The 22842-nt window shown below is 34.5% G+C and overlaps 1 protein-coding gene across 4 annotated transcripts in view; it reads left to right on the top strand.

Annotated features, from left to right (window-relative positions):
- The first annotated feature begins 6935 nt into the window (after positions 1-6935).
- Positions 6936-22842, top strand: part of LOC143253318 (lissencephaly-1 homolog) — a 96708-nt gene continuing 80801 nt past the window's right edge. Inside the window, exons 1-2 of one of the 4 annotated variants that reach the window (XR_013029505.1) lie at positions 6936-15926; positions 19317-21254. The gene's annotated coding sequence lies outside the window, so the exon portion shown is untranslated. The other 3 variants (XR_013029504.1, XM_076506999.1, XM_076506997.1) reach the window with 3 other exon arrangements.

Raw genomic sequence — 22842 nt, 5'->3', positions numbered from 1 at the left:
CTGTTTGTTCTGTCTACTGAAGAGACCTATGATAAATCAGATCTTGATGCTCTCTTTGAACACTTGCTGTCTCCCTTTTTAATCTTGAGGAGGCTTTAATATTCTTTGACCTTGAGAAGGCTTATGATACAACATGCGAGACCTCCTATATATGAGTTACATGGTCATTTGTCCATTTTTATTAAAACTTTTAAATGGAGAAGTGATTCCAAGTTTTTGTGGGTTCGACACTTTCCCATTTTTTTCTACAGGAAGTTGGAGCCCCTCAGAGCTGTGTTTGGAGTGTCACACTTTTCAGTATAAGGATTAATGCCATTACTGAACAACTCCCTCTTAATGTTGTAAACAGGCTTTGTGTCAGTGACTTTTACATCTCGTCAATTGTTGAACATGAGGTATGCTGAGCAGCAGCTACAGGTTGCTTTCGATCATTTACTGAAGTGGACCACAGCAAATGGTTTTAACTTCTCTTTCTCTAAAATTGTTTGCATGCACTTTTGCTGCCAATGGAGTATTCACCTTGATCCTGAACTCCGTGTCAGTGAAGTTGTGCTACTTGTGGTTTCCGAGACAAAGTTCTTGGGGCTTACCTTTGACCATAAGCTGGCCTTCATACCACACATCAAGCAGCTATGAGTCAGATGTACAAGAGCACTGAACTTCCTCTGTGTCCTTTCTTCCACCACTTGTGGAGCAGATCGATGTTCGTATTGCTAAAGATGTATTGTGCTTTTATTCGATCAAAACTGGACTATGGGTCACTGGTTTATGGCTCTTCTGGGGTCTCAGCCTTGAAGATGCTGGACCCCATTCATCATCAGGGACTTTAGCTCTGCACCAGGTCTTTCCACTCTTCCCCAGTCCAGAGCTTGTACACAGTATCATGAACCTCCTCTACACCTCTGCTGTTTGCAACTGTCTTTACTGTATGCTTTGAAACTTTGATCCTTACCATAGCATCCCACCTGGGGTTGTGTTTTCTTTCCTCAGTAGGCCATGCTTTTTGAGAACGGATGATCTGCCATTGTTCCTTTCGGCCTTTGTATCCAGGCGCAGTTGGACGAATTGGGTCTGTCCTTGGATAATATTGCTGTATCCACTGGTCAGCCTATCCCACCATGGCATTATACAGTCCCCAAATGTGACCTATCTTTGAGTCATCTGAGAAAAGCAGACACTCCCAATTGGAAATACTGTCTGTTATTCACTGAAGATTTTTCGAGCCATCCTTTCATTCCCATTTATATGAATGGTTCTAAATCATGTGACTATGTGGGCTCTGCTATGGTTTGTTGTGGTTTGGTGATTGCGCACAAAATCCCTTCTACAGAATCAGATTCAAATATGCAAGAAGGTTTGTATTTCATAAAAGGATATTTATTCCCAAACTTTATAAGTGTATTTACTCTATTCTATACCAGATTTCTTGTTTATTAAAGAGAAGTATAATATTTATTATTTTTGCCTCTACATAACATGGAGGCAAAAAGAAAATATTGCACTTTTGTGAGACCACTGGAGATGACCTAGGAAGTTTGAAACATTCTCTCCATATCAAAAAGGTTTTAATACCCATACCAGCCATTCTGAGATACATTTTAATTTCAAGTGGGTTTCTTGTCATCAAGAATCACTGTATAGGGCAGTATCCCACAATCCTTAGATTAGGTACAAGCTTCTAAGGGATACCCATTGTTGTAACATTTAGTTAAAAAGGATTAGTGAAGAACATCAAGCTTACATGTTAAAATATATTTTACACAAGTTGTACAAATACAAAATGGGAATTTATTTCAATTGTAACGCTCTTGATTTGATATCATGCAAAGTTTTTGAAATACGTAATAAAGTACTATTCTGTCTAGACTTATATGTTAAGTTTGTGTTCACAAGGGCAATAATATAAAATAATTTTGTAGTCACAATTGTTTTAGTAATTTAATCATTATAGATGTGCAGGTGTGTGTGTGTGTGTGTGTGTGTGTGTGTGTATATATATATATATATATATATATAATGTGAGTGTGTGAATGCAGTGATCTTGGATTGTGTTAAACTTACAGACATTGAACTCAAGTAACAGTTAATGCTCAATAGCTAGTAAAGAATTTCATACATTTCTAAATTTTGTCCATGTGCTTTAAACAACTCAGTAAAATGCTTAGAACATTTGTTCCTTTTTTTTCTTAGCTTGTACTAAACATTTATTGAGTTTGAGTAGTCTCAATTGTTGTTATTTATACCATCTAACTGGACTTTGTCAGTTAATTTGTTGCTTTTAGCTAAACCCAATTGTTAACTGTTGATATATCATTCATATTATTAGTTAATGATGTTTTGAGTTAATAGCAATTTGTATTGCTTGGTTTAAATGTGTCTATACCTGATATACTTTAGATAACTTTTTCACAATAGATTGATCAGGGAAAGTGGTAGAGCCAACCAAGTAGATTGATTTTGGTATGGCAAATCCATAGGGTAACAAGTGATGTTAATTGTGCTGGAAGAAATGTTATTTTGAATCACTTTTGAATAAATCACTAAATATTTTTAGCCAAAATAATAAGTTACAAGATACTTTTATTTGGTGCTTTGGTGTTAAGGTTTCCTGAAATTCTGGAATTGTCCACTAAAATATTAAGATATTATTTTGATGCCCCAGTTCAATGTTCACACAGGCCTTAGAAGTGATCAGACAGCTGAAAGAGGTTATCCAGATTGAGAGGGCTCAGATGAAGTTGAGGGTATCAATACCAAAAGGCAAGAACCTTCGAACAAAAATTAAAGAATTAGCAACAGGAGTGGATTCTGAGTCATTAGAGAATGGTGACCTTGAAATGGTTAGAGAAGATAATACAATTATAACATCACATTTTTTCACATAATGTTTAAGACACGTTTGGCTTTTTATCATTGTAGGTCTTTCCAGTGGATTTATTATAAGTAGACACTTCCATTTGTTTTACACACATTACTGATTTGTTTTCAAAAGAGCAAATGTAATAAAAATAATTTATTTTATATATCTAAATTTTTACCAGTTTATTTATTCACAGTTCTTGTGAATAGTGATGTGTGTGTGTGTATATATATTCCCTCAGATATAGTGTACATGAAAACAAAGGATTTATCTCGTCTTGACATGCATCTCGCATGGATACAGACACTAACAAAATGTTTAATAATCCAAAACCTCCATCTGTTAGCATTCATTTTTGTGACACAGGATGCTAAGTCTCCATGTGTAGTGTGGCATCCTCTTAGAATATTAGGGTAAGCTTATAAAAACTCAACAGTTCTTTTATGTTGTTTCTTTGTTGCAATCTGTGATAAAACCCCACAGTGAATTATCTCAAGCTCTTTAAATAAGGGGGATGCCAAGACATTTTTGCCCACCCTAGAGATTCAGATGAAACATGTTTTAATGTACATGTATCTACATGAAATTAATATTGTTTGCTCTTGCATAATGTTTACCAGATTACATCTCATTTGTACATTATAGTATTATCTTCAAAAAGCAAGATATAATAACACTAATTTTTGTTACCAATGTTTTTCATTAGCTTTTGAAAGTTTTGATTTAAAATACAATTCGTATTTTCCATACTGTGTAATATTACCAATGAGTATATGAACACAATTGGAAAGACAAAATATGCAGTAGTGATGAATATTCACAAATTCTAGATTTCTATGAAACTTGCTTATTAATACTATAGACATACTATCCTTTGTACTTTGTTACATTTTTACTTTTATAGTTAAAGTGGCTGAAATTATTTTGTTTCACCTTTTTAGGATACTTAAAATGCTTCATTCCCTACCATTCTAACAGTTTATTTTCAGATAATATTGAACACAAAACACTGAAAGCTTGATATATACATTAGTGATTTTTATCCCTTTTCATATAGAGTGTCTAATTAATTTGATTTTCAACGTTTTGAAACATAGTATATAAATAGATATGTTGCTACATTTTAGTTTTGTTTTTCAGATTTGAATTAGGTAGATGTACCCCTGAAATGCTAAAAGCAATTTTTTTGTTAGGTTTAATTTCATGCTGTCAAAAACCATGCAAGTTTAGGTTCTTGTTCTTGCACCAATATACCCAGAATTCTTCATCTGTTCAACATCTACATAATTTAGTGGTTTCCTACCATAAGCCAGATTTACTTATTTACAGTAGTGATGATGAAATATTTTTGTTAGTGGAGATGCTCGTTGTAATGTACGTCAAAGGTAAGTTCCTATTTGAAAATTATTTTAATTCTCAAAATGTAAAATTCAAATTATATACTTACCTTTGAAATACCAAGAGCCAGAAAAATATGTTAGGGTTAGATAGACATGAAGTATTGTGTGTAATTCACCAACACTGTAAGGTAGTCGAATTGGATTAATAGTCTACTAGGGAAAAGCTGACAAGTATGGGCTAACATTCAAGTCACTTTAGAAAATAATCAAACTTCTTGGAGAAAAGACTTGACAACAGTCAGGTATGAACCTATAGATATTGAATGTCAATATTAAAAACAACATTTAAGGTTGCCAAAGAATGTTTTCAATGTTGTAATTGGAATGGTTCCCTATGAAAAGATTGACATAAGGAAAACCATGGCTGAGTTAGATAAAAGTGGGATGATGAGGAGAATCTGGTAACTTTACTAACTGATCTACTTAAATATGCAAAGAAGAAGCAGGTATAAATAAAGAGGTTCTCCCAAGATTGACTTAGTGTGTCCATAGCTAGAAATTTTGATCTTTATCCGTAAAACATAAAATGGAAGAAGGTGATTGTCTGACATTGCAAGGAATCGGTTATTAAATGACTTGGATGTTTTTGTATTCCATTAACCATTAAGCAAAAACAGTGTATTTTATGGTAAGTGCACAAGAATAATGCTTACATTGACATGAGATGGAATAAATGTTCCTTAATCTGTGTTGATTCACAACTCGGATGTATTAAAGAGAATTAATGACAAAAGAGTCAGAATAAGTCAATTAAAAATCAGTATCAGGTAAATGGAGAAAACCCTAAAAACTAGACAACTTGAAACAAAATGTATGTATGGAGTCAAAGCAAAGGGCAGTGAACTGATAAACCACCCTGTAATGAAGAAAGGTGATAGGTGAATAGAGGGTTGAAGAAAAACATTAAATTCACCATTATCATCCAAAGGCTGTGATAAAGAATCTTTCATAACCTCAAATTTTCAGTTGGAAATATGAGGTGTTTCCAGGAGAAGGTGAGTCAAAAAGATGGGAGTGAAAAACCTGGTGCAGTTTAATAAATGTTTTCTACTTCTTTTTGAGGGAAGTTTAACACTTCTTGATCCAGAATTTATAGGTGACTGGATAAGAAGGAAGAAGAAAAGACATTAAGACCAGACTTAGGGATTTGTCAATCACAAGAATTTTGCATGATACTAGCAAAGGATCCAAAACAATTCCCTCCAACAGTTCAGATGGGGAGATTCATCTGTAACAGAAAATTGTCATCAAGTGGATAAAGATACCTTTTTCATTTTTTTTTAATTCATGTTTAGTAACATAGTAAAATCCAAAAAAATAAATAGGAAACTAGGACAGAATGACAAATATTAGAGAAGTTATGGAGAAGAGAGAATTGTCATGTCAGAAAATATGACAAGTTGAGATGCCAAGGATGTACTATAGTTATGTGGTAATAGAAATTGAATCCATGAGAACTGCAGCTGTGGAAGACTGTAAGGTAAAAATTTTGTTTTTCTTCCTGATATTTTTAATAAGATAATATTTAATAATTACTCTGAAGTGTGCAGGGCAGAAAACTTGTTATGAAATGAGTTAGAAGATCATGGGAAAAATGAAAAATATTCCCTGCCACTGTGAAGAAATAAAAATAATCAGAGGAATTAAATACTCAAGTTAGTTGATTAGGGGAAGATAACCTGCTAGTAGGCTGTTAATATGGGAATGGCACGAAAATTGGGAGAATTGGAATATATAAAGATTCCAAGATTGAGTCATCTTCCATGATAGAATTTGTTCAAGGTATGTGTATGTGTGTGTGTGTGTGTATATATATATATATATATATATATATAAATCCGAGAAAAAAGAAAATCAAACCAGCATAAACCTCTTCAGAATTAGGACTAGCTGAAAAATCATGGTGAATAGACTCAAACAGAAGGTCTTTTTTTTATTTATTTATTTAATTTTCATTATATAAGAAGAGTAGATGATCTGCAACAGGGCATCTGCATGAATGTGTAACCTGTGATGGACACCAACAGAGTATGTTGAATTAGCTGCCTGATATAGGGGCAATAATACAACCATACCAACTCCACACATGGTAGAATCAAACTATGCAAATAAGGCATTCACAAAAATGTAAAATATTTGATACTTGTAAAAACATTTGCAACAGTATTAAATGTTGACTTTAAAAGTCATAATGAACAAAGTTAATAACAGAAATGTCAAAATGAAAATCTGACTTATGTAAAATATGGGCTTATGTGGATTATGGCAGGAAAGCACAAATTATGTACTTTCTCCTAATGCATGAACAATAAATGATATGGAAGTTGAGAGAGTGTAGAGCTTTGGGTAAGTTAACACATGGTCTGCATTATTTCAAGGACAGTGAAAACTCGTACTTTCATGGCTGTTGACAGCATGAAAGCATGTGAACAAGACTGTTTCAGAGATAACTGTTTGAAATTCATTTTAATTTTGTAAACAAACTTTGATTAAAGTATCTTAGTTATTTAACTATATAAAACCTTATGTGTGGGTATGAATATTTTTAAGGTATTTTCAACTGACCCAGGGAACTTCAGGAAACTAGATGACCTGATAAGAACTGAAACTAAAGGCAAGGGTCAACTGGTGGTAGTGAGTTTAAAGGAGATGCAGGAAGGAGACGAATTATTGGAGTAATCTGTCTTGAAACTTTTCATGTACAAATTATTCTTAAAACTGCTTGTTAAAGAGATGAAAGTATTTAGTGGAAAATAATTCTATCAAACCTCTTCAATAAAGATTGAGATACTAGTTTTGACAATTTTGTTTGCATAGACTTCACATTAATCTCAAAGATCACTCCATCTGCTAAATTACTATTGAATTGATTATAATGCAACTACTACTGTTAATGGTGATAGGTTTTAGCTGGCATCTTATTTCTTGAAATAATTTAGTTATTACCCTTAATTTAATTTCTGTGCTTTATATTTCATCAAACTTTTATTTAAATATAACTTAAAGCATGATAATACAAGTTCCAAAACGTATCATTCACTGACACACAATTGTTCCTTGATCTTCACTTTACCAGTCTAAGGATTGCACTGGTCTTATTTGCTCCAGTCTTTTAGAACCCACTTAAATGCCATTTATGAATTTTGGTCTTGTGACACTCACCTGTGTAACTACATCCTCTGTCCTGGTACTGTGAGCAAGACTTGGATACCTTTAAGTCTACTCCTTCCTTGATGGTGGAAAAGTTGGGAAGAATTCTTTGTTTTTCCTCCTTCACCTGGTTTGTGCTGGAAAATTTACAGCTTTATTATGTTGTAGGATAGGTATACCTCATACCTTGGTGGATATATATATATTGATTCCACATACTAGATACACTTTTTGATATGTGAAATTCTAGACTAAACCCTGTGATCACTTTAAACAGATCATAATTCTTGTATTTGTTTGACCCTCACTCTTGCTATGAAATATTTTCTTCCAAAAATGTTGTTGAAGCCTACTGAGGGTCCCTATATCAACTTGAGGTCAAATGGGGTCTTCTACTGATTTCAACCATGACTAGATTTTCTGTTCTTTCTTTGGTTTCCTGGGGTATATACTGTTGGAATTTACTGAGAAATTCAGAAATTCCTTGTTGGAAGGGATTCATTTATTTGCCGTAGCTCTCTATGAGTTACACATGACTCCTTTTCTTTATTCCTTTATGTTTAGAGGCATCTCAGAAGTGGTAGAACCATGAAATGATGTCACCTGTTTTGTTCTTTTTCCTTGTTGTTTTTCTCTTCTAGACTTTCTGTGGCTCCTGCTGATAGTCAGGGCATGACTACTTACCTTGTGTCCTCTAACGGGTTTACAGTTACACATTTATTTTAATACCTACGCTTCTTTCAGTATTGTTTGTTTTTGCGTGTGACATATTTTTTGACTGTGTATTCCCCAAGGCCTGCTTGTTCTTGAAATTTGTAGAAGATTCTTGAGTGTAAGAATCAAGTGTACTAGGTGGTTATGTAATACTGGTGATTGACAGTATTGTTGTCGATCGAACTTTGGTAATCGTTCTGGAGTCTCACGTGATTCGTATAAAAAGCAACGCACCAAGAGAGTATTATTATTATTAGACAACTACGTTGTGAAAACATCAACTCAAAATTAATTTATTCATTGTGGACCTGAATCGTCAATAAAACATTTAGTTCTAGACCAGCTATAAGACCTTAAAGTGCAGGGAATAGTTTGTGGTAATGCGCAGGTTCAAACCCAGCTCGAAAATCTGGATTAGAATATAGCCCAAGATCCTGGAAAGATTGTTAGATTACTTCATAAATGGAAACAGAGACGTTACGTGACACGCAAGGTTAACTAATTTATAGTTCGAGTGTACAACATTTATGTTAAATACATTTTTACGAGCTTAAAATTGGATAAATTGTAACTATTACCTACATCTTAATTGTTTATGAATCAAAAATAACAGTTCCACTTAAATTTTTTTTAGATATTTTCACAGACAATTCTTGTAATTTATTTTGTTTGCTTCGTTTAGTAAAGTCACTGAGTTTAAATTGTGTACTTTTATTTGAAAAAACTATGAAGTGGGTAGTTTCTGTTCTCTCGGAGAGGCGACATTATTGTTTTTGTATTATCATACTCACCCTCTTGAACAAAAAAATTATGGCCAGGTGGGTTAAGGCGTTCGACTCGTATTCCGAGGGTCCGGGTTCGAATCCCTGTCGCACCAAACATGCTTGCCCTTTCAGCCGTGAGTGCGTTATAATGTTACGGTCAATCCCACTATTCGTTGGTAAAAGAGTTTGCGGTTGGTGGTGATGACAAGCTGCCTTCCTCTAGTCTTACACTGCTTAATAAGGGATGGCTAACAAAACAAATGAACAAAATATCAATAACGATATCTGAAAAAGAAAGTTTTAAAGTTGTGCGATCTCACAGCAACATTAAATGTACTGTACTGTTATCTGAATTTGTTGCTGTATTTCCGTTAAAAATTGATATTCTTCAGTTGAACACTACCGGTCGCTGTTCTTCAAACCATTCACGTTTTCAATTTTTAATTTTGATTTGTATTTTATCCTTTTCTTCAATTATGCATGGTTACTGTCAATGGCGTACATAGCATATCACGACTTCCACAGCAAAATTTAAATACAGGCAGTTTTTGTTTTTTACATCTAGAACTAGAAACAATACATGAATAATTTATCCCTAAGAAATAATTGTTTGTTTGTTTTTTCTGATATAGTCTATGCCCTCAGATGTGTAGGGAAAAAAAATATTAACAATCCGATAAGTTCGTTCCTTGCAGGCAACACGTTAACAAACAACTCGGCAATATTCTATGGTCACGGTATATGATTACACGTTACCATTCAAACATAAAGGAAGATATAATTTCAAATATCACTTGACCCTAATATTCAAGAAAACTCACTCGTGTTGACCTTTATTCATGAAGTGCAGCTTTACCTTCGGAAAACCAGGTGTTATCCAGAACAAAATCAACAATTCACTTTTAGCAGTGTGAATTATTTGAAAATTGCGGTTGTAGTACATACCTTTCTTAATGTTTTTGAAAGTTTTGGCCCTTTATCCAACAACTTGTAAATGAAAACGTTAGATTATTTTAGACCTATCCAAAGCCCCTCGATGTGGATTCCTGTACGTGGTGAGGTGACCTGCCAGGGAAAGTTCTGTTCTTTCAGTTTACCTTCTCTGGGATCTAAACATCCCCCCACGTGTTTGCTTGCGTGGCAACCCGTGAAGGGGAGAAGAGGATCCTAATGGTTGAGGGGTCCAACCCTAACATACCAAGTTGGCCTTGAATTCCTGTAGACGGGCGGCCTTGGGTCAGTTGGTTGGTCCACTTAGGCTAAGGTCAACCAAGCACCAGTGTTGGATGTTCTCAACAGGTGTTGTGGACATTATATCTGATGCTGGTGTATGGGTATAGTGCTCACGAAACTCTGGCATTGTTGCAGTGTCTTTGTTTGACATTGTAGTACGACCCCTCGTAGGCCTCCGTAGTGGGCGGGGTCAGTGGGCACCGAAATTATGGATACTTCAATTAAAAATTTTAATAAAATGGTGAAAAACAGTCTATAGGTAAACGATCACGTCTTGAAGATTCTGAGCAACAATCCTCATCATCTGTGCCATCTGTTGTCCCTCATTTTCTTATATTGCACTCACTTTCAGACAAACCTTTAGGGCAAATGTCTCCCTTTTTAATTCAGAAGGGACTAGAGGGACTTGCTGGCTCTCCAATGTCAGTAAAGAAGCTTTAATCTGGTGACATATTGGTGGAAACATCCACATCTCAACACTGAACTTCTCTTGCATTTTGTGAACCTGACAATGACCAAAGAAGGTCGAAACGTTCCCTCTTTTATGTAAAATATTTTCTCAACCCAAACGAGCCGTTTTTGCATAAATATTTCTCTACAAGTGGGTTTTCTCGACATCACTGATCTCTTGCATTCGAAGGCAATTGGAGATGTGCCTATTGAGGTTACACCTCATGCTACTTTGAATTCATCATGTGGGGTTATTGTTGAGAGGGATTTGAAGAACATCCCAAAGTCTGAGATTTTCGCTGGCTTCTCCACCTAAGGAGTTTCTGCAGTGAGGTGTATCTCCATTCGCAAAGTTGGAATTATGATGCCGACCAATGTCCTTATTCTTACATTTACGTCACCACGTCCGCCTGCCACGATCAAGGTAGGTTATCTTAATTGCTATACATTTTAAACCCTCTCCAATGTTTCCAGTGTCAAAGGTTCAGCCACTTGATGTCATGTCGTGGTTACTTGATGTGTGCTCATTGCAGTGGCAAGGACCATAATGCCTGTGAGTGTAAAATGGACCCTTATTGTGTCAATTTCAATGGCTCTCACCCATTCTACTTTCGTTTTTGCCCAAAATTGTGGGAATAAAAAGAGGTACACCGTTTGAAAACGATTCATAATATTTCGTATCCTGATGCTCGAAAATTGTTGTCTACCACCTCATCTCGCATTATGCTGCTGCACTTCGTTCCACAACTACAGTGGGAGTGCAGACAGATCTCTCTGTGCCTTCTAAAGAATCGTTCTCCAAACAAATGTAGTCTTTTGACCTTTGTTAAAAAAATTGAGGAATCAACTTCAATACCTATCTCTGTCCCTTACATACATTCCACCAAACCCCAATATCCACATCCTTTGGTTCCAGGTACAGGCATTTCCTCGGATTTATTTTCTTCTCTCACCCCAAGATGCAAAAGAATCATTTGTTCACGTCCTCAGTCTCTGGAATCCCCTTCCAACAGCAAAGACCTGCCCAATCGACCCAGGGCAGGATCTATGGAGATCAATAGACCTCCCTCGAATAAGGACAGTAAGGGAAAAAAAGACATCATAAACAGAAGCGTTTTCCACCCAATTCACCTACACCTAAATGGAAATGGCCACACTGATACAATGGAACTGTCGAAGTTTTTATGCTCTAATCTGGTTGACATCAAAACACTGATTGCTTTCTACCACCTGTTTGTCTTTCCTTACAGGAAACATTTTTGAAACCTGCCAATACAGTCACCTTTCGGCAGTTTTCTCTGTACAGAAGTGAAAGGTTGTGTGATGGACAAGTGCATGGAGTGGTGGCACTGTTGGTTGATCAGCATGTGACCACCCTGTCTTTGCCAGTTGCTACACCCTTGGAGGCTGTAACCATTTGTATTTCCTTGGGTTGTATTTCCTCGGGCAGAGCAATCATCTCTTTTCTTTCGTGCCGATTGTCTCTATGACTATAATTGTCCCTTTACACTGGTGGAACTCAAATTGGTCCTTCATCGGTCTGCAGTACAATAGTTGGGCCTGATGATGTACACTACGAGATGCTGCACCATCTACCTCCTGCTTCTCTTGCTATCCTTCTGATTGTTTTTAATCAGATCTGACAGGAGAATGTTTTTCCTGATGCCTGGTGCTAGGCTATTGTCCTACCTTTCTCCAAGCCTGGGAAGGATCCCAAGATTTTTCAAACCACCTTCCAATTGCTTTGATGAGCATAGAGCAGATGGTTAATGCTCGTCTTGTTTGGTTCCTTGAATCAAACATCCTCCTCTTGCCCACCCAGTGTGGGTTCCGACGACAGCTCTCCACCACGGACCACCTAATTCGACTTGAAACATCAATCAGAAAAGCCTTTCTCAAACGACAACATTTTGTATCAATATTCTTTGAAATTGAAATGGCATATGATACAACATGGAGGTATGGCATTTTGTGAGACCTCCATATATATGGGTTACGTGGCCATTTGCCCATTTTTATTTAAAAAATTGTTAATAGACAAGAGATTCCGAGCTCATGTGGGTTTGCCATTTTCCAATTCTTTTCTACAGCAACTTGGGCTGTGTTCTGAGTGTCACACTTTTCATTATAAAAAATGGCATCACTGAACAGCTCAATCTCACTGTTACAAACAGGCTCTATGTCGACGAACTTCCTTATCTCATGACATTCGTCAAACATGAGGTATATTGAGTGGCAGCTACAGACTGCCCTCAATTGTTTGCTGCAGTAGACCACAGCAAATGGCTTTATCTTCTCTCTCTTTAAAACCGTTTGCATGCACTTTTGCTGCCAATGGAGTATTCACCCTGATTCTGAACTCTGTATCGGTGAAGTTGTGCTGCCTGTGATCTCAGACTAAGCTGACCTTTATACCACACATCAAGCAGATACGGATCAAATGTACAAGAGTACTGAATATCGTCTGTGTCCTCTTCTACCACTTGAGAAGTGGATCGACATTCTATGCTTAAGATATATCATGCTCTTATTTGATCGAAACTAGACTAGATCACTGGTTTATGGCTCTTCTGGGGTCTCAGCCTTGAAGATGCTGGACCCCACTCATCATCAGGGACTTTAGCTCTGCACCAGGTCTTTCCACTCTTCCCCAGTCCAGAGCTTGTACACAGTATCATGAACCTCCTCTACACCTCTGCTGTTTGCAACTGTCTTTACTGTATACTTTGAAACTTGTTCTTTATCAAAGTTTCCCACCTGGGGTTGTATTATCCTTCCTCGATGGACCATGCTTTTTTAGACCAGACAGTCTGCCATTGGTCCTTTTGGCCTTCGTATCCAGGTGCAGTTAGACGAATTGGGTCTGTCCTTGGATAACATTGCTGTATCCAGTCGTCAGCTCATCCCACCATGGCTTCTTACAGTCCCCAGTTGTGACCTATCTTTAACTCATCTGAGAAAATTAGACACTTCTGATTAGAAATACTGTCTGCTAGTTCCTGAACATCTTTTGAACCATCTCTCCATTCCTATTTATACAGATGGTTCGAAATCAGGTGACTGTGTGGGCTCTGTCATGGCTTGTTGTGGTTTAGTGGTTGCGTGCAGAATCCCCTCTACAGCTTCTGTGTTCACTGCTGAACTGTATGCTATATCTCTTGCCTTGGATCACATAGATGCCAAGCAGTACTCAAACTGCACAATTTATACTGAATTGCTTAGTTCTCTACTGGCCGTGGAATCACTTCAAGTTGGTTCACACCCTGTTATCGCCGATATTCAAAACCAACTGGCCCATCTCTCTTTAACATCTACTTCTATCCAGTTTTTCTGGATATTGGGCCACGTTGGTATTTGCGGGAACAAGCTCGCCGACACTGCAGCTAAATCTATCTGCTCTGGCATTATCACTACTGTGCCTGTCCCATACATGTACTATGGTCCTGTATTCAAGGCTCGGCTTTGTGCCAGCTGGCAGTCGACTTGGAATGAGCAACGTGACCACAAGCTTTTCCAAATAAAACCCTGTATTGGACTTTGGTCGTCTTGCTTCCCTAAGGATCAGAAAGAGGAAGTTGTTCTAACTAGACTACGCATTGGTCACAGTTTTTTAACTCATTATTTTCTTTTATCTGGAACTGATGCACCATTGTGTACTTTCTGTAACACTCAGATCACAATAAGCCACATTTTACCTTCTTGTCATTCCTTACAATTCGCAACGACGGCACCATTTTCACCATATTATGTCCCAAGGTTTGTCCATAACATTAGACAGTATCATTGGTGATGGTAACACTGTCCATCTTGGTAATATTTTTAGTTTTTAAAGGCCATTAATTTTTTAAAGCCATTTAAGTTTTTAAATTTATACATTACACATTTTTAATGTGGTTCCCTTTTAAAAATCACACTTCATCTAGTTCGATATGGAGTTTACAGTTAAGCTACAGAAAGTCCTTTACAATTTGAATTACTGTAGTTTCTCTCTTGTTATTTTTTAAATTTTGTTTTGTTTTACTTGAATTTCCTTTTATGAAGTTTAGTAAATTTACTTTTAACTTTTTACCGGACTTTCAACCAACCAACTAACCATATCCGAAGGTAAAAACGAAAGAAAACGTTTGTTGTCATTGAATTTCGAATCTGTATTTCAGTAAACCCTCAAGGTTTGGAATAATATCACTTTAAGAATTAAAAACCTGATATCCATTATTATGTTTATACCATTCTAACTGACCTGTCACAGGCTCGTGCTGACAAGAAGAAAACTGAATGACAGATAAAGATGTAAAAATGAAGCACCATATGTTTTGCAGTGCTTTTGTGTGTGTGAAGTTTCTCATCTTGTACTGTATGGGATCCCTTTAGCATTACGAAATACTTGGAAAATAATAGAATTAAGAGCAAACGCACAGTTTTTTATCACAGAGAATTTAATAAGATAATCCAAATGCAATTTCAGTTTGTGGTTTTATGACAATTATAACCGAATTAAAATGGATGGAACAAGGTGAAAGTCCTTTACAATTTGAATTACTGTAGTTTCTCTCTTGTTATTTTTTAAATTTTGTTTTGTTTTACTTGAATTTCCTTTTATGAAGTTTAGTAAATTTACTTTTAACTTTTTACCGGACTTTCAACCAACCAACTAACCATATCCGAAGGTAAAAACGAAAGAAAACGTTTGTTGTCATTGAATTTCGAATCTGTATTTCAGTAAACCCTCAAGGTTTGGAATAATATCACTTTAAGAATTAAAAACCTGATATCCATTATTATGTTTATACCATTCTAACTGACCTGTCACAGGCTCGTGCTGACAAGAAGAAAACTGAATGACAGATAAAGATGTAAAAATGAAGCACCATATGTTTTGCAGTGCTTTTGTGTGTGTGAAGTTTCTCATCTTGTACTGTATGGGATCCCTTTAGCATTACGAAATACTTGGAAAATAATAGAATTAAGAGCAAACGCACAGTTTTTTATCACAGAGAATTTAATAAGATAATCCAAATGCAATTTCAGTTTGTGGTTTTATGACAATTATAACCGAATTAAAATGGATGGAACAAGGTGAAGAGGAAACCAAAGCCTTATTCATAGGAAAGGTACAGGAATTTATAAACTTCTTAGATTAAAAGGCGTGCAACTTCAGTGAATTACTTTGGATGTTAGAATTTCTACGAGGACATTAAATAACAACATCAGCACAAGTCAGCGGTGTGAGGCCAATGAAGCTAGCTTTCTTCAGCGAGGTGTGACGATATAAACTTGGAAATAATTTGCTTGTCGTGGACTTAGATCGTCGATAAACATTCAATTCTAGACCGGATATAAGACTCAGTATTATTTGTAAGTTTGTAAAACACTCCTGTATAAAGCATTATTTGAAATAACTGTTAGTAATGACCGTTATTATAAATTTATTGTTTGTATATTAAAATACATCTGTGTTAGAAAAAAAATTGTGTGCATCGGTCTTGTTGGCAAGTACCATGAATTTGATATATATTAATATTGAAATTCAAATTCTAATTTCCGGATATTTAAAATAGTAATGAGTAACGTATGTAATATAATAAATCGGAGATTCCTCTGAAATAAAAAACAAACAAACGTAACAATAAAGGGTTTTGAACCTGTGTACAGGAGCTTAAACTTATTTTTGCACTGCCTATGACTAACTCCCGGCTCTTTTATTCGGTCAAATGTCTCGTGAAAAGAACTTTTAATAAGTTGAAAATAATCGAGACCACGTTAAGGAGCAAATTGCGTTGGTTGCGTTTATAAACGCACATAGTGGTTGATTGTGAGAGTGCTTTGACTGATGTAATTGGTTTAGATCTCTTCTTTAATTTTCATATTTTAGTAACATGATAGTTCTTGCAGCTTGGTGCATATGGCTTTGAGTTTTCCCTTCATGTCATGTTTTTTTGCTTGTTGTTAAGTGTAAAGCTACATACTAAGGTATCTGTTCTGCGTCCGTTATAGTTATCAAAACCCAGTTTGATCGTTATAAGTCTTCAGACTTAGCGCTGACCATCTGGGAAAGTAAGCGTATCATATTGAGTCAGCGGATTAGTTGATTCCGTAATAAACAATTTGTAATACCTCCAATATAGAAATAAATAATTACATATAATTTATATTGTACTTTTCTTTCTTTTGTTTTTCAAAAGGGGAAAATAGATGTCTCTTTAGTCATTTTAACTTTGTGTCACACGCAAAACTATTGAGCTTACGATTGTTAGACTAATAAGTAAATTAAGAGATATGAATGAAAAAATAGTTGATTCCATTTTTTTCTTTAACATTTGAAATAATATGGATATAATATATTTAATTATTTAAACTGTGAATGTAATTGTTAAGATGATTCCGGGTAATTTATAAAGAGAAAGTTTAATCTATGTTTTAATTTTAGTAAAATTGTATGGAAGGGAGGGCGACTGGTCTAACAACGTCCAGCCTTTTGCTTGATCATACATTTGGCGGTAGGTTAATTAAAAACAAAAACAAATCAATGTAAAGAAGTTTTGTCGACTGTTTGGACGATATTCTGCAAACTTCAAGGTTAGTCATCATATTTGAAAAATTCTTAATTGGTAGATTACCCGCTAGAACTTTAAAAAAATGAAAGTTTATTTTTCAAACGTTTAGTGCGACAAGTTACAATTGAATGATAAGACTTAGTGTTACTTTTACTAGTATCACCACCAGCTTAACTGAACTTAATAAATGCAGTACTTAGTAAACGTTAAGCAAATGTTAGCCTAGACTGTTAATAACTACTGCTAGTAGTATTAATACTACAAAGTACACCTGCTTAAGTTGGCCCAAAATGCAAACTATTATACTGTTTTCACTTTTTTTTTCATTTATAAAATTGTGGTGAGTAAAAATAAAACCTGTATCTATGATTCAATTTAACTAAAATTTAAAAGTTTACGTTAGAAATCATCTTTCTTGTATGTAACTGTAAATCTAGTATTATAAAGGTTAAATAATTTTAAGGTTAAACTACAGCACTTAAATTATAAAGCATAAGTAATATCTTTAATATTTTCTATTTTCGATACCACTAGAGCTTCTCTCCTAGAAGTGTGCCCTTCTCCTTTTTTTCTTTTTAATTCAGAGTTCATTGATGTATTACTCTATACATTTCCAGTAATATTTAACATTGTGGCATCATTTGTTGATGATCCATACTGATTTCAAGTCCTTAATTAATAACAAAAACAATACCAGATAATATGAGATCTTCCCATAGTTTTTTTTAATATCATTAACAAATACTGAAATAGGGTTGAACTCACTTATCCATATTATTCAAAGAAAATAAAAATTATAATCATTCTTTATTTTGTAGTTATGCATATTTTCTTAACTTTCTTCACTTTCTATCCATGTAGGAAGTCAACTTTTTAATCAGTCTTTTATGTGTCACCTTGTTAAAAGTTTTGGTTTTGAAAATTAAGTTATACAATGTCCCCAAGATTTAAAAATAAAGCAACTGCCATGCCAAAAACTAAGTTGGTTAGACATAAAATTCCCTTATGTGAATTCATGTAGAATATACTTTATTGAATGATATTTTTCAAAATTATTTTGCAATTGATTTTTTTGCCAAAAGGTTTCTACGCTTGTTAAATAAAACTGTAATAATATCATAATTTTCTGGTTTCTTTTTTATTTTTAATAAAAATTAATAATTTATTTAGCTTTTAGAAAATTAAGAAAAAGCAAAATAATGAAGTTGTTTGTCAGATAAGAATGATCTTTTTTTCATCCAAGACAGAAAACTAAATGTTCGTCCATTTAAAAGTGTAAGCCATCTAAGTTGCTTAATGATCAGTTCATTTCTGTTATGAAGTTTCTAGAATCTTTGGCCTTTAAAGATGTAACTGTTTGTTTGCCACATAGTTTTGATAAAAAAATATATGGAGAACTATATTTTACCTTAGTCTCGGGTTACTTTTGGCACATAACTTGTGAATTGCTCATTAACTTTACTGGAAGAGCATGAACCTATGTGTAATATGTAAGAGAGGAATTGTGTTATACTTTAAGCTAATTATTTTTGCTACAATAATTGTTGAAATGTAGGCTCTGTATTTTCTTCTGTAATAAAAAGTGTTTGTGTATATATTTTACATGTTAAATTTAAAAGTACTGTCATTTTTTGCAGCAGCTTGTGATTTAAGAAAGTATCAGACACATGGTATACGTAAATTTGTAAACCACTTTCTCAGTTGAATTTAATAGGTAACCACACAAGACAAATAGTTTCAATTTACAGCATATGGTGGATTGGTGTCTGAAATTTTTTTCTCTTATCTTAGCTGGGGAGAGGAATGCAAATTACATTGTCTGTAAAACAAAGGTACCATTATTTTATGTTTCTTTTCTCTGTAACCAGTGAAATTGATTCCTGCTGGTACATATATGGAGATTATCATCTCCTAAATACCAATTAAACCTATAACTATGCCCAGGTCAAGATAATGGGGCATCTGGTCATGGATAAATATGAGGTGCTAGTCTCATTATATCACAAACTGCAGTCGTTTATTGCATGTAATTCTCATTCTATTTATTGAAGACAACGAGATTGTCTGTAAGAGCGATTGTATGTGTACACAAGACTTTTGCAGTGTATTGTGAACAGTATACTGAAAAGGACCTATTATAAAGTAATGTATAGATCGTAAGTACGTATAGTTCTTTAAATTTTTTTTCCAGGGGCATTCGTACATCCTTTGCTTCAAGCATGGATTCTTCATTAAGTTTTCTAGCTAGGCTTTCTTCACAAAATGGTGAACATCTACAAGAAAATGTCCAGAGCATTGCTGAATCAGAAAATCCTGAAACTTCGTCATGTCCTGACCTGAATAATCAACAGCATTCAAAATCATTGCCATGCAACTTGCAGAGGAAAACAAGCAATGCTTCTAGCTCACGTGGTGGTGGTGGATCAGTTAAGTCTAGCAGAGAACACTCAGCAGGTGGAGAGTTACAGATTGGAATGGAGAGCAACTCTACAAAGATATATTACTGCAATTGTGGAAAATCTTATTCAGAAAAAGAAAGTGGTTTACATAGGTCTTGTCATTCACTGGATATATTCAGTTGCAACATGTGTGAAGAGAAATTCAGTCAAAAGAAAATTCTGCTTGATCACTGTTACACTATGCATGGTGTCATGCAATCTTTCATCTGTGATTTCTGTGGAAAATGTTTTTCTTCCAAAGAAAGTCTTCAGAACCACCAAACAATTCACACGGGCGATAAACCATACCCTTGCGAAATCTGCTTCCAAGCCTTTTCAGAAAAGAGTTTCTTAATTTATCATCTGCGTACTCATTATAATGAGAAACCATATCGTTGCCAGTATTGTGGAAAGAGTTACACATTAAAAGGGAACCTTCAGATACATCTGCAGGACCATGAGGGGATTAAACCATTTTCTTGTAAAGTATGTGGAAAGAGTTTCACTCAGAAGCTGGTACTTGATCATCACATGAGTGTTCACACTGGCAAGCGACCCTACCCGTGCCAGATCTGTGATAAAACATTCAGCCAGAAAGGCAACCTCAAAACCCACATGCTTATTCACACAGGTGAGAGACGTTTCGCATGCCCTCAGTGTGGTAGGCTTTTTACACAAAAGGGCAACATGAAAACTCATCTTAAACTGCATTTACGACACCCATCGATACAGAAACCCTACCAGTGTATCATCTGTAGAAAGTCTTATGTTTCGGAAGCTAGCTTGCAGTGTCACATGGTTTGTCACCAGAAGCTGATCCCCTTTGTTCCTCAAAATATGGCATTAGCAAGCACTTCACAACATGGTTAATAAATTAATGAAACAGTAGCATTGTGCATTAGATTTGTAGCACTCATTCTCATAAACTATTTAATGACTTGTGCATTCATCAGGACTGTGTATCTACTAATGGAAGTTATTATTTTTAATGAATATTTAGTATTTGTAGTTTTCAGTGTAGACAGTTTTAATCTTGTTCTTGGATCTGTTTTTAAAAAAATCACATAGATAACTTGGATGTCTTGTCATTTTACTGTCTTAAAATGTATAACTATGAAAGAAATTGTGGGCTTGTATACCATTTGCCATACTTGTTTAGGTTTTATGAGGTGAAAAGCCAATGTCCAAATATTGAGATTTTTTTAAGTTGTTATCAGGCAATGACTGAAATCATAATATTTATATCATTTTGACCTATTTGGAATTCAGTACTGTAGTTGTATCAAAAGTATGTGTCAGATATTGGTGAAAACTTAGCTTGTATAAATAAATATTGTAAAATACATTCAACATACATTAATTTTACTGTATACTAAATTTTTAATAGATTAATTTGCTCATGTTATGTTAATTAAACATAAAATCCATTAATAAACAGTTTGCTTACAGTTTAACTTTCCTTCATAAGTTAGTGTTAGGCATGGTTGGTGTACATTTTTATACATTTTGATGACCTAGACATAAATTGAGTGAGAAATTTAAAAATATTCTTCATTATGTTATGGTAATTATTGACATTTAAAATTGAATATAAACAGTAGCCACAAAAAAAAAAGTAATGTATTGAGTGACTAATGAATAATCATTTCTACAGTCAGGTGAACCATATGGAGTAAAACAAAGTAGTCATTGTGAGTTATTTTCATTTCCTTAATAGCAATATTGTAGCCATAGCATCAGTATGGAACTAAGTAGTTAGATTGTTTTTCATTTATTTGGCAATTTAGACATACTATTTAAGCAAAGTTCACTAAAGTTATGTTCAAATGTTTGAAATGATGAGAGAGATTAATTGTAAAGAGTTGTAATTTTTGTTTTGCATTTGTTTTAAGGTGATAGAAATGGGAAATAAAGCCCTGTACTTAATTTTGTATAAAGAGAGTGTACATGTTTTACAATTAGGTGTTGTAAAATAAGTAGAATAGTCTACAATGACCCTTTTTATCAGGAAAGACAGTTAATACATAATACTATATTTTATTGAACCAGAAGATGACTAGATACTAAAGATGGAGAGTGGAGTTGTTTTAAACTACACAGACAGTTTGCTAAATAATCAAATACCATTTTTGTACATATGGTTGAGCTTGATAATTATGTAAAAATGTATTTGCAGCACATGTAAAATGTATGTACTTGCATGTCTCGATGCATATAAGATGCATCATAATCTCAATCATACAATGCATCTTCAAATTAAGAATAAAAAAGGAAAACACATTGGAGAGCGAACCTGATTTCAAGTTGTATTTCAAGTGCCATCCAATAATGAGAATAATTATTATTATTCATACCATGTTGTTGAATAGAGGTATGTAGATATGTAGGCCTCGTCAGAAATTTAGCGGTGATGGCTGAATGTTTCATGTTCTGTTTGCATGGCCCTAAAAGAAGATTAGATTTAGATAAATCATTAATGTTACAATTGTACAATCTTAAGTGAAAATTCTCTGTTTAAGACTAGGTCTTGAATTTGTTGGTATTTATATATCACTGTTGCACTGTAACATCCATTAAATGCAAGTGTTTCTGCATACTTAATGAGAACAGTTGTGTAAAGGGAAGCTACAATGTCCAAAACATCTCTAGAAATATACTATGTAGTTAAATGAGACATCATATGTCAATGATATGTAAAATAGTAAGCTATTTAATATTGTTTGCCAGTAGACAAACTTTGTCATATTTGTTTTTTAACAGTGCTTTTACTTTTATTTTTTTGGAAGAGTATTGCTTTTAAAGCACAATAAATTAGTGTTAATATTATAATTTCTCCATATTTTATTGGTTATCACTGCATGTTGTGTCCAGATATTGTTGTCATTTGATGTGGATGATATGGAGTTTATCATTAGTCCTCCATATAAGAATTTTGGACTTAGTTTTTAATGAGCATGCTTATACTTTTATAATTTGTTGTTGTTATTCTTGAGCAGCTTGGAGAGCTACAAAAGCAAGTTAATTTTTACTGTGTATACTGCTCTTTTACTTTGCCATATTTATTGATGTGTTTTTGTGTATTCTTGTTGGAGTGTAGTACATACTATTTTAGATCATGCATTGGTGGCTTAATATTTTATTTTGTAAGTTTAATTTATGTTTGTGACTTAAACTTTTAAAGACTTGCAATAAAAATGTTCCTGCCAGATACATGTAAGTGTAGATGAGTGAAAGATATTAATGACAAAAATATAATATTTGTTTGTAAGTTATTAAAAT

The sequence above is a fragment of the Tachypleus tridentatus genome, chromosome 6, assembly GCF_004210375.1.
Source record: "Tachypleus tridentatus isolate NWPU-2018 chromosome 6, ASM421037v1, whole genome shotgun sequence".
Classification (NCBI taxonomy): domain Eukaryota; kingdom Metazoa; phylum Arthropoda; class Merostomata; order Xiphosura; family Limulidae; genus Tachypleus; species Tachypleus tridentatus.
The sequence above is the reverse complement of the archived record's forward strand: the minus strand, read 5'-3'. Positions and strand labels throughout refer to the sequence as shown.